The sequence below is a fragment of the Alligator sinensis genome, unplaced genomic scaffold (genome assembly GCF_000455745.1).
Source record: "Alligator sinensis unplaced genomic scaffold, ASM45574v1 scaffold386_1, whole genome shotgun sequence".
Classification (NCBI taxonomy): Eukaryota; Metazoa; Chordata; order Crocodylia; family Alligatoridae; genus Alligator; species Alligator sinensis.
Window position 1 is genome coordinate 74614 of NW_005841996.1, and position 8985 is coordinate 83598.

An 8985-nucleotide genomic window follows, 5' to 3' on the forward strand; every position below is an offset into this window, starting at 1 on the left:
CACCCAGCACTCTTCCCTGCCTATGCAGGGGGTCAGACTCGATGATCTCAAGCAAATCCCGGGACGTCTCAAGCAAATCCCGGGACGTCTCTCAAGCAAATCCCGGGACGTCATTCTCCCCCTGTACTCGGCCTTAGTGAGGCCACAGCTGGAGTACTTTCCAGTTTTGGGCTCCACAATTCAAAAAGGATGTGGAGAAGCTTGAGAGAGTCCAGAGAAGAGCCACGTGCATGATCAGAGGTCAGGGAAGCAGACCCTACGATGACAGGCTGAGAGCCCTGGGGCTCTTTAGCCTGGAAAAGCGCAGGCTCAGGGGTGATCTGATGGCCACCTACAAGTTTATCAGGGGTGACCACCATCATCTGGGGGAACGTTTGTTCACCAGAGCGCCCCAAGGGATGACGAGGTCGAATGGTCACAAACTACTTCAAGATCGTTTCAGGCTGGACATAAGGAAGAATTTCTTTACTGTCCGAGCCCCCAAGGTCTGGAACAGCCTGCCACCGGAGGTGGTTCAAGCGCCTTCATTGAACACCTTCAAGATGAAACTGGATGCTTATCTTGCTGGGATCCTATGACCCCAGCTGACTTCCTGCCCTTTGGGCAGGGGGCTGGACTCGATGATCTTCCAAGGTCCCTTCCAGCCCTAATGTCTATGAAATCTATGAAATCTAAGCACTTGGAGGAGGAGAAAGTGATCAGGAACAGTCAGCATAAATTCACCAAGGACAAGTCATGCCTGGCCAACCTCGTTGCTTTTCCTGATGAGAAAACTGGCTCTGTGGATACGGAGAAAGTCATAGACGTAATATACCTTGACTTTAGCAACGTTTTTCATACACCCTCCCACATCATTCTTGCAGGCAAGCTGAGGAAGTATAGCTTGGTTGGATGAATGAACTGTAAGGTAGCTAGAAAGTTGGCTGGGTCATCTGGCTCAATGGGTAGTGATTAATGGCTTGAAGTCTAGTTGGCAGCCAGTATCAAGTCGAGTGCCCCAGGGCTCAGTCTTGGCCAGTTTTGTTCAATCTGGAAGATGGGAAGTTTTGTTAATGATCTGGAAGATGGGACGGATTGCATCCTCAGAAAATTCACGGCTGATACCAAGCCAGGGGTGGACTAGATATGCTGGAGGGTAGGGGGCACGTGCCCCCACTGACTCAGGTGGCACCAGTTGCCCATGGCCTGGGGGTTACAGTGAACAAGAAGCTGGGTATGAGTCAGCAGTGTGCCCTTGTTGCCAAGAGGGCTAACGGCATACTGGACTGCATTAGTAGGAGCAATGCCAGGACATCCAAAGAAGTGATTATTTTGCTCCATTCTGCACTGGTGAGGCCACATCTGCAGTACTGTGTCCACTTTTGGGCCCCCAACTACAGAAAGCATGTGGACAAGTTGGAGAGAGTTGAGTGAAGGGCAATGAAAATGGTTTGGGGGCTGGGGTATATGATTCCTGTAGAGAGGCTGCAGGAACTGGGCTTATTTAGTCTGCAGAACAGAAGACTGAGGCGGGATTTAATAGCAGCCTTCAACTACCTGAAGCGGGGTTCAAATGAAGATGGAGCTGGACTCTTCTCAGCAGTGGCAGGTGACAGAACAATGAGCAATGCTTTCACGTTGCAGCAAAGGAGGTTTAGGCTGGATATGAGAAAAAACCTTCTCACTAGGGCGCTTGTCCACATAGCGCTTTTCCTACTTCCAAGTGACAAAAATAGCCATTTTGCTAGTTTAATCGTATCTGAAGATACATGTTTTGACCTTGTTTTATCGTGTTAGCGAGGAAACAGAGTTTCCTCGGCTCCTCTGGCCCTGCGGGAGGTAAGCAGACCCCTTGGCCGTTGCGGGGGTCTCCCAGTGCCCCCGCTCCCCTGGGACAGTGAGAAATTGTGCCAACAGCATTATTTTTATCATAATAGGTCTCCGAGATACAGTCAAAATTGGCATTTTCCCTGATGTGCCACGATTTGTCCACCAGGTGGCACTTGGATTCACTGAGAAATCCATGCAATCTGTTGCAATCTGGCCATTAAAGCCTGGTGGAAAGGACCAAAATGGTTAGGGAACAGGCACTGCAAGAATCAGCTAAACTACAATTATTTTTTGTTGGACTGGGTTTTTGGCTGTAGACGTGCTGGTCTCAGGACAATAGGCAGTCTCCTGGGGTTTAAACTTGGTGAAGTTTTTGTCTTCCATTTTGTTTCCCTGATGGTGCCAAGTTTAAAACCAGAGCCGGGAATGCAGCGCAGCGCCACGCGGCTGGGTCGGGATCAGGTCCAGAGTGCAGGGCACTGGCAGGTGCGGGGTGGACAAGGACGGCGGGTCAGGAGTGCGAGGCACCAGCGGGGAGGATGGGGATGCGGGTCCAGAGTAAGGGGCACCATTTTTCTTGCTTTTTTTCTAGCCAAAACAAAGCCCTTGAGCTGCTGCTGCTGCAAAAAAAAAAAAAAAAAAGCCAGACACCTGCTAAGACACCATCCACATGTGACAGGCAGGCAATTGGGCTGCTTGGAAGCTAGAGGGGGATGATTGAGGGTTTTAAATTTGGCGTGGTTTTGTCTTTCAACAGGAAGACAAAATATGATGCCAAGTTTAAAACAACGGCCGGGATTGCAGTGCAGCTCCCTGTGAGGGAGCTGGGAGCAGGTCTGGAGTGCAGGGCACTGGGAGGGCTGGGCGGGGGAAGGGGGCTGTGGGTCAGGACCACCAAGGTCCCAGGAGAAGAAAAGAACCTCACCCCCCCTGCCCACAACACCTCTTCAGGGTATTGCTGGGGGAAGCTCACGGCCTCAGGGCACCGCAGGGGGAACCTCGCAGCCACTGACCTCCTTGAGAACCTTGTAGCAGAGGAAGAGTACAGGGTGTGCTACCCGCACCCACCACTAGCCCCGCATATGCTTGTGCTACAACCCCCACGCCGCTGCGGGGAGAGGAGAGTTAAGCACTCTCTGGGGGGCTTGGGTGCTGCCATAATTTCATCAGGGGAGGGCAGCAGGGAATAGGAGATGCTCTATTTACTAGGGCACCTCCTGGAGTAACTAGGAACAATGGCCACAAATCGATGGAGAGCAGATATAGGTTAGACATTAGGAAGAACTTCTTCACAGTAAGGGTTGCCAGAATCTGGAATGGGCTCCCACGGGAGATGGTGCTCTCCTCTACCCTGGGCATCTTCAAGAGGAAACAGGACAAGCACCTAGCTGGGGTTGTCTGACCCCAGCGCTCTTTCTTGCCCAGAGCAGTGGGTTGGACTTGCTGTCCTACTGAGGTCCCTTCCGACCCTAATGTCTATGAATCTATAATCACTAAAATATGCCCTTCAGCTAATATTCACAGGTGTCTCTATAGCAATCGGGATCATTAAACCTATTTTATTAATGTGTTATTCTGTCAATATACAAAACTTTGGGAAAGCTCGGGGGCTGAGGTTGTGTCTACACTGCTTGATGCAAAAAGCAGCTGTGAGCAAAAGGAAAAGATTCCAGAGAGGAGTCGCTCCCTGGATGTTTTCAATGAACTCTGCAGACTACAAGTGCTTTTGAATACAGTGCTCTGTAGCATGTCTATGTGATACCATACTATAGTACTGTCACCCTGGTCCACCATACTAAGGGCGGCCTGCTGACAATGTCAGATCCCTGGAGTGCCAATGGCTTCAGCCTTTCTACCAGCCCACTGAAGAAACAGTACCAGCTGAGCAGTAGAGTACCTCAAGGTCCCCTCCTCTAGTGCAAGACACTGTTCAAATTGATTTATACATGTACAAACATTCATGTGTGTGTGTGTATTCAGAATAGATATAGTATATAATACTATACATACACACAAATACATACAGAAACACACAGATAAATTATAGGCACAAATTTACAAATGACACAAAAAAGGAAAATGCATAACTAAGCTAATAATGTCGGCTAACAACCAACAATAAATAACCCAAGGTTCATTCTCACATTCACCAATTTGACTACAATGTACTGTACTTTGCATCGATAACACAGCACTTCAAATGCACGGATGATTTAATACTCTGATGTGCACCTGGGTCAATCCTGAGTCAACATGGTTGTGCCCAGAGAGATGATGAGACTGTACCATGCTCTGCTACTCTGCTCTGTGACAGGGGTGCTGTCCTGGCACTGCAGGAACTGCCTGGGTGACCAGTGGGGTCACCTAAAACCAGCACCCCAACAAAGCTGACAGATGAGGCATGAAGTCCCTGGTGCTCACCCCCATTGGAAAGCCCAATGGGCTGTGTGGTGCCAAAGCGTGGCAAAGAGTGCAGGGGCAGTATACATGGTTGGGGTGTCCAGGAGAGTCCTGTGTTGCCACAGAGGCATGGTGTGGGATGGCCCTACCTCTGCCAGTGCCCTGCAGTGGGGGGAAGGGGGCAGATGTAGGCTGGCGGCTATGGGTTTGGGGCTCCCCGTCCCGCTGCCCTTCCCCTGGAGCCCTTCGCAGTCCAGTTGGCGGGACCCAGTGTGACAGGCAGAGTGGGGCCGGGAGGCTCAGTGCCACTGCCAGAAGCCCCATGCCACCATGGAGAGGCAGCCCCTGCCTGCCCAGCAGCAATGTGGGGCACAATTCCATTTCACCACCTCCACTGCTGCTGCATGGGCAGGGGGTGCCTCACCAGGCAACACGGGGCTCCTGCTGGTGACACCGAGCCTCCCTGCCCTGCTCTGGTCTATCATGCCCTGGGAGGAGGGCAGCAAGGTGGGGAGGCAGCTGCCAGCCTGCATCTGCCCCCACCCTACACACAAAGCTGGAGGGCACGTGCCCACCATGTCCTCCCCAGGAGCGCATTCAGCAGCAGGGAATCAGCCCCACTGCCCCCCCCTGGGGCTCCCTCCCCCTCCTCCCTGGGCCTGGCACCCCCCCTGGCTCTGGTCTCCACACACCCCCCCGGCGGGGCACCAGCCCCAGCCTTGCCCAACTCCCTCTGTCACTATGGGGGCCTCAATTTCGGGCCTCAATCCCCCTCCCCCGCCAGACTTACTTGCAGGAGCTGCTTTCCAGGCTGCCTGCTGGCCACCTGCATATACATCATGCCCTACCTGATGGTCCTCTTCCTGCTCCCTCTAGTCCCTTGCAGGCTGGATGGGCACGTCCTGGAGGAACCTCCCCAGAGCAAGGTCACTCCCAAGGCCGGTTAATGATGACCACACCCAAGGCCTCCAGCACCTCCCACTTGTAGTCGAAGTCGCTGTTGATCTGGTTGATGGACCGCTCCGCCACCCCCGCAGCTGGCAGCTGGTCTCCGTGATCACTCGTGTGTTGTGGTTGATGATGAAGACCACTGTGAAGAGGCGGCAAAGCATGAGCCAGGTGGAAGGCAAAGCAGAGGCCATTTTCATACTGAAGGAGAATGGAAAGACCCCACGTTTTCCGCATCAGCCACTGCCAGGACAGGGCTGGGCAGTGAAGGGCACAACTGGGACCCACCGGCGACCCTGGCAGGAGGGTACTGCTTCTAGTAAACCAACTCTCCCATGGGACCCACAGGCCCACTCCCAGCCTAGTAACCCTTCTGCTTTCCTGCAACCCTAGACTGGAACCCTGTCCGTGCCAGCCTGGATCTGACCTGTGGACTATTACTACCTTCCTTTGCGCAGCAGATTGGACCCATGAGGCCACACCAGCCCAGTCTCGCCATCTACCCTTGAATCTGATCCATGGACCCAGTATTCCCCCAAGCCCGTCCTCCTCTGATCAGGCCAGTGGACCCCTCCCACCATGCTGCTTCCACTTGCCTCCTTGTACTCACTGATAGTATCACCCAAGCCATCAATTGACTCAATGCACAGAATATTTGGGGTTTCATCTGGGGGCAGTGGCAGATCCCAAACTGAACGCAGGAGTCCTGACCCACAGAACTTTCCTCCCACACACACCCACGCCAGGACCCAGGAGTCCTCCCAAACCATTCTCCTCACCATGACATGCTGGATGTCACTCCTTTCCAAGAGCCAGAGCAGGGCACAACCTACAAGTCCTGGTTCTCATGCCTGCTCTGCTCTGCTCTAACTCGCTGCACCCCCACTTCCTTCCCAGAGCAGGGAACCCATCAGAACCCCATTCCCATCCCCTGAGACTCACCAGGATGACGACACCAGGTTCCCTGAAGGCCAGCTCGGCAAGCACCACACAGGCTTTCTGCCCCCTTGGGTAGGAAAGAAAAGGGCCCTGAGACAAGTGGGGTGAAAGGAACATCCAATCCCTTCTCCTTCCCCAAAATGCCATGATCCAACTTTCCATCCACCTCCCTCTCCTGACAGCAGCTCAATGCCCTGCACCCCCGCCCAGGAGAAGGGCAATGCTACTGGAGGTGTCTGCCCCCTGCCCCATCTTTCCCCTCTGTGGCCAAACCCACACCCCTCCCAGGGGCACAGTTCTAGCCTCTCCCTGACTTCTTCCTCAGTGGCCAGCCCTGACTGGTGGATTCCCAGCTTGTCTTCCCCTTTACCTCAAACCTCACCTCCCGATCAGCGTCCTGCACCCTCAGGCCCTAGCTCCTCCACACTCACCTTCTACCCCCTGCCTGGAAGCCCCTGCCCCATACCTGACAATTTGCAGATCTGGAGGATGTGGGCATGGCTCTCAAGACCAAAGCACCCCAGGCACTTGCGAGCATCCTGGTAGGGCAGGTTGAAGTTGCACTGCAAGTACTAGGTGGCCATCTCCTGCACACTGAGCTGGTCAGCGTACTGCTGCTTGGAGAACCCGGGTTTCTGCCAGGGCAGAAGGGGTGGAGTCACCACCTGTTGCTCCTCTCAGCCCTGCCCAGGCCTCCCGCCACTGCTCTGCCGGTGCCCCTCACCCTGCCCCACGCCCGTTATCTCAGGCAAGTTTTCCGGACACTCCCCAACCCTCTAGTCCAGTGGCAGGCAACGTTTTTGGTCAGTGCTGGAAAACACTGTGGTGTCTACCTTGTAAGGTGCTGCAGTGCTGGCATGCCAGAAAAGAAAACTGGGGCTGGGGCCACATAGCAGGATGCGCTGCATATTAAAATAGTTAATCATCATCCTTTTTTTACCGTAAATACCAGGTTTTCTAAAAATTCGAAGAACTTCATATGCTATCTTTGTTGTTGTATATTCTTTTTTTGTTGAGCACGCTGTGATGAGAGAGAAACAAAGAGAAAGAGAACCAAACACATGCACACACGCACACACACAGAACCAAACATGAGTGCGCATGTGCACACAGACACACACACAACCAGACACAGACACGCAGCCTGCATGCGCACCTCAGAGCGGATGGGGGGGGAGGCTCCCGGGGTTGCGCTGCCTCACGCCTCTCCCCTGCCGTCCACCCAAAGAGTGCACACAGCCACCGCTGGCACAAAGCCTGGCTGGGGCTCTGGAGCCTGGTGCACAGAGGTGGCACTGGGGCGGCTTGGAGGGACTATGGCCACCCCAATATTTGCCTGAGGCCCCTGTATCTTGAAGGGAGAGGGCCTTCTGCACGCCCCTGCAACACGATACTTCCCAGTGCCCAGGGCCTACTGTGCAAGCCCAGCATGGGGGGCTGAGCAGTGGCAGGTTGGGGAAGGTGACTTTACCCTGTACTCCTGGGGCCTCCTCAGCAGCTTCGGGGTCTCATTGGACTCCTCGTCCTGGTTCTTCCTGGGGAATTTCTGCAGCTTCTAGGTCAAGGCCTCTTTCCTCTGTTTTTCCTGGAGATCAAGGGCATCATGAGCCCACCTAGCCCTAAGGCCTGCCCTGGGGAGGGGATGCCAGATGGGCCAGGCAATCTCCCCAGGTTGGAAACATGCTTCCTTTGGGACCCTCCTGACACCCACCATGCCCTGCTATTGCGACACCCGGCTACAATTTGTGGGTCAGGACTCTCTCCCCCACAGAGTTTACTGCTGTGGGGAAATCTCATAGGAAACGTTCCCACCACCGTGAGCCAGCCTGACTCCACTGACTGGGGACCCGCTTGGGGCCAGCGTCTCCGGAGTGGGGAGGTCTCATGTTATGCACCCGCCCCTCTGCCAGGCAGTGCCCCTGGAGTCAGTCTGGATCTCAGGGCTCACCGCCTGTTTTCTGGACTTTGCTTTCAGCTTCTTCTCCTGCTTCTCAGACTGTTTGAGCAGCTCCTTCTGCTTCTGCTGGCACATGTTCTTGAAGGTCGAGGTCAGAGACGGGGGCAGTAAGGGCTCCGAGCTGGGTCTCAGGAGGCCTGGGGACAATTCCCACCTCTACCACCAGTTCCCTCTGCAAACCCAAGGAAAGGACACGTCCCAACTCTTCCCAACCCTCCTGGGCGGAGGACCAATCTGTCAGGATATGCTCCATTGTGGGGATATGTGGTTAGGCCCAGTTGAAAATTTCTTAGCAAAACAGGCTTGCAGAGGCAAGAGTGGGTTTCCAAGCAAGCCGTATTTTAAGCTAAAAGCCTCTTGTGTCCCCACAGTGGCCTGGGGTTTGTGGCGCGAGCATGTGGCAGGCGGGTGGCAGATGCGGGTGGCACACCCCGTATTATTCCTCTGCTATGAGGACCTCAAGGATGTCTGTGGCTGTGACCTTCCCCCTGCAGTGGCCTGAGGCTGTGAGCTTCCCCTCAAAAGTGTCCCAGGGCTGCGAGTTTCCCCCAACAGTGCCCTGAACTGGGGTGGGGGGGGTGGGGAGCAGGGAGGAAGCGGGGGTCTAGTTTCCTGCTGGGATCTTGGTAGTCCCCTAGGTGGGCACCCTGCAAAGTTCCCCAGCGCTGTGAACTTCCCTCAACAGTGCCCTGAACTGGGGAGGGAGGCACGTCCCAGGGGAAGTTCTTGTGTCCTGCTGGGACCTTGGTGGTCCCCTGCCAGTGCCCCGCACTTCTGACTCAGAGCCCCTGCCCCCCAACCCTCCTGCCAGTGCCCTGCACTCCCAACTCACAGCCCCTGCCCCACAACCCTCATGCTGGTGCCCTGCACTCCTGACCCACAGCCCCCTGCTCCCCCAGCCCTGCCAGTGCCCCTCACTCTCCACCTGCCGC

At 54.8% G+C, this 8985-nt stretch overlaps 2 long non-coding RNA genes across 2 annotated transcripts in view; both read right to left on the reverse strand.

Annotated features, from left to right (window-relative positions):
• LOC102380401 overlaps positions 1-6726 on the reverse strand; it is a 13177-nt gene extending 6451 nt beyond the window's left edge. The window contains exons 1-3 of the long non-coding RNA XR_323584.3: positions 6563-6726; positions 6100-6163; positions 5169-5299 (exon numbers count right to left, since the gene is read on the reverse strand). This is a non-coding gene — a long non-coding RNA (uncharacterized LOC102380401). The remainder of the gene's footprint in view (positions 1-5168; positions 5300-6099; positions 6164-6562) is intronic.
• A 209-nt stretch (positions 6727-6935) lies between these two features.
• LOC102380552 lies at positions 6936-8410 on the reverse strand. Its single transcript, XR_323585.1, has 3 exons — positions 8045-8410; positions 7568-7681; positions 6936-7117 (listed from the first exon to the last, which is right to left on the reverse strand). It is a non-coding gene; the product is annotated as an uncharacterized LOC102380552 (long non-coding RNA).
• Positions 8411-8985: the final 575 nt, after the last annotated feature.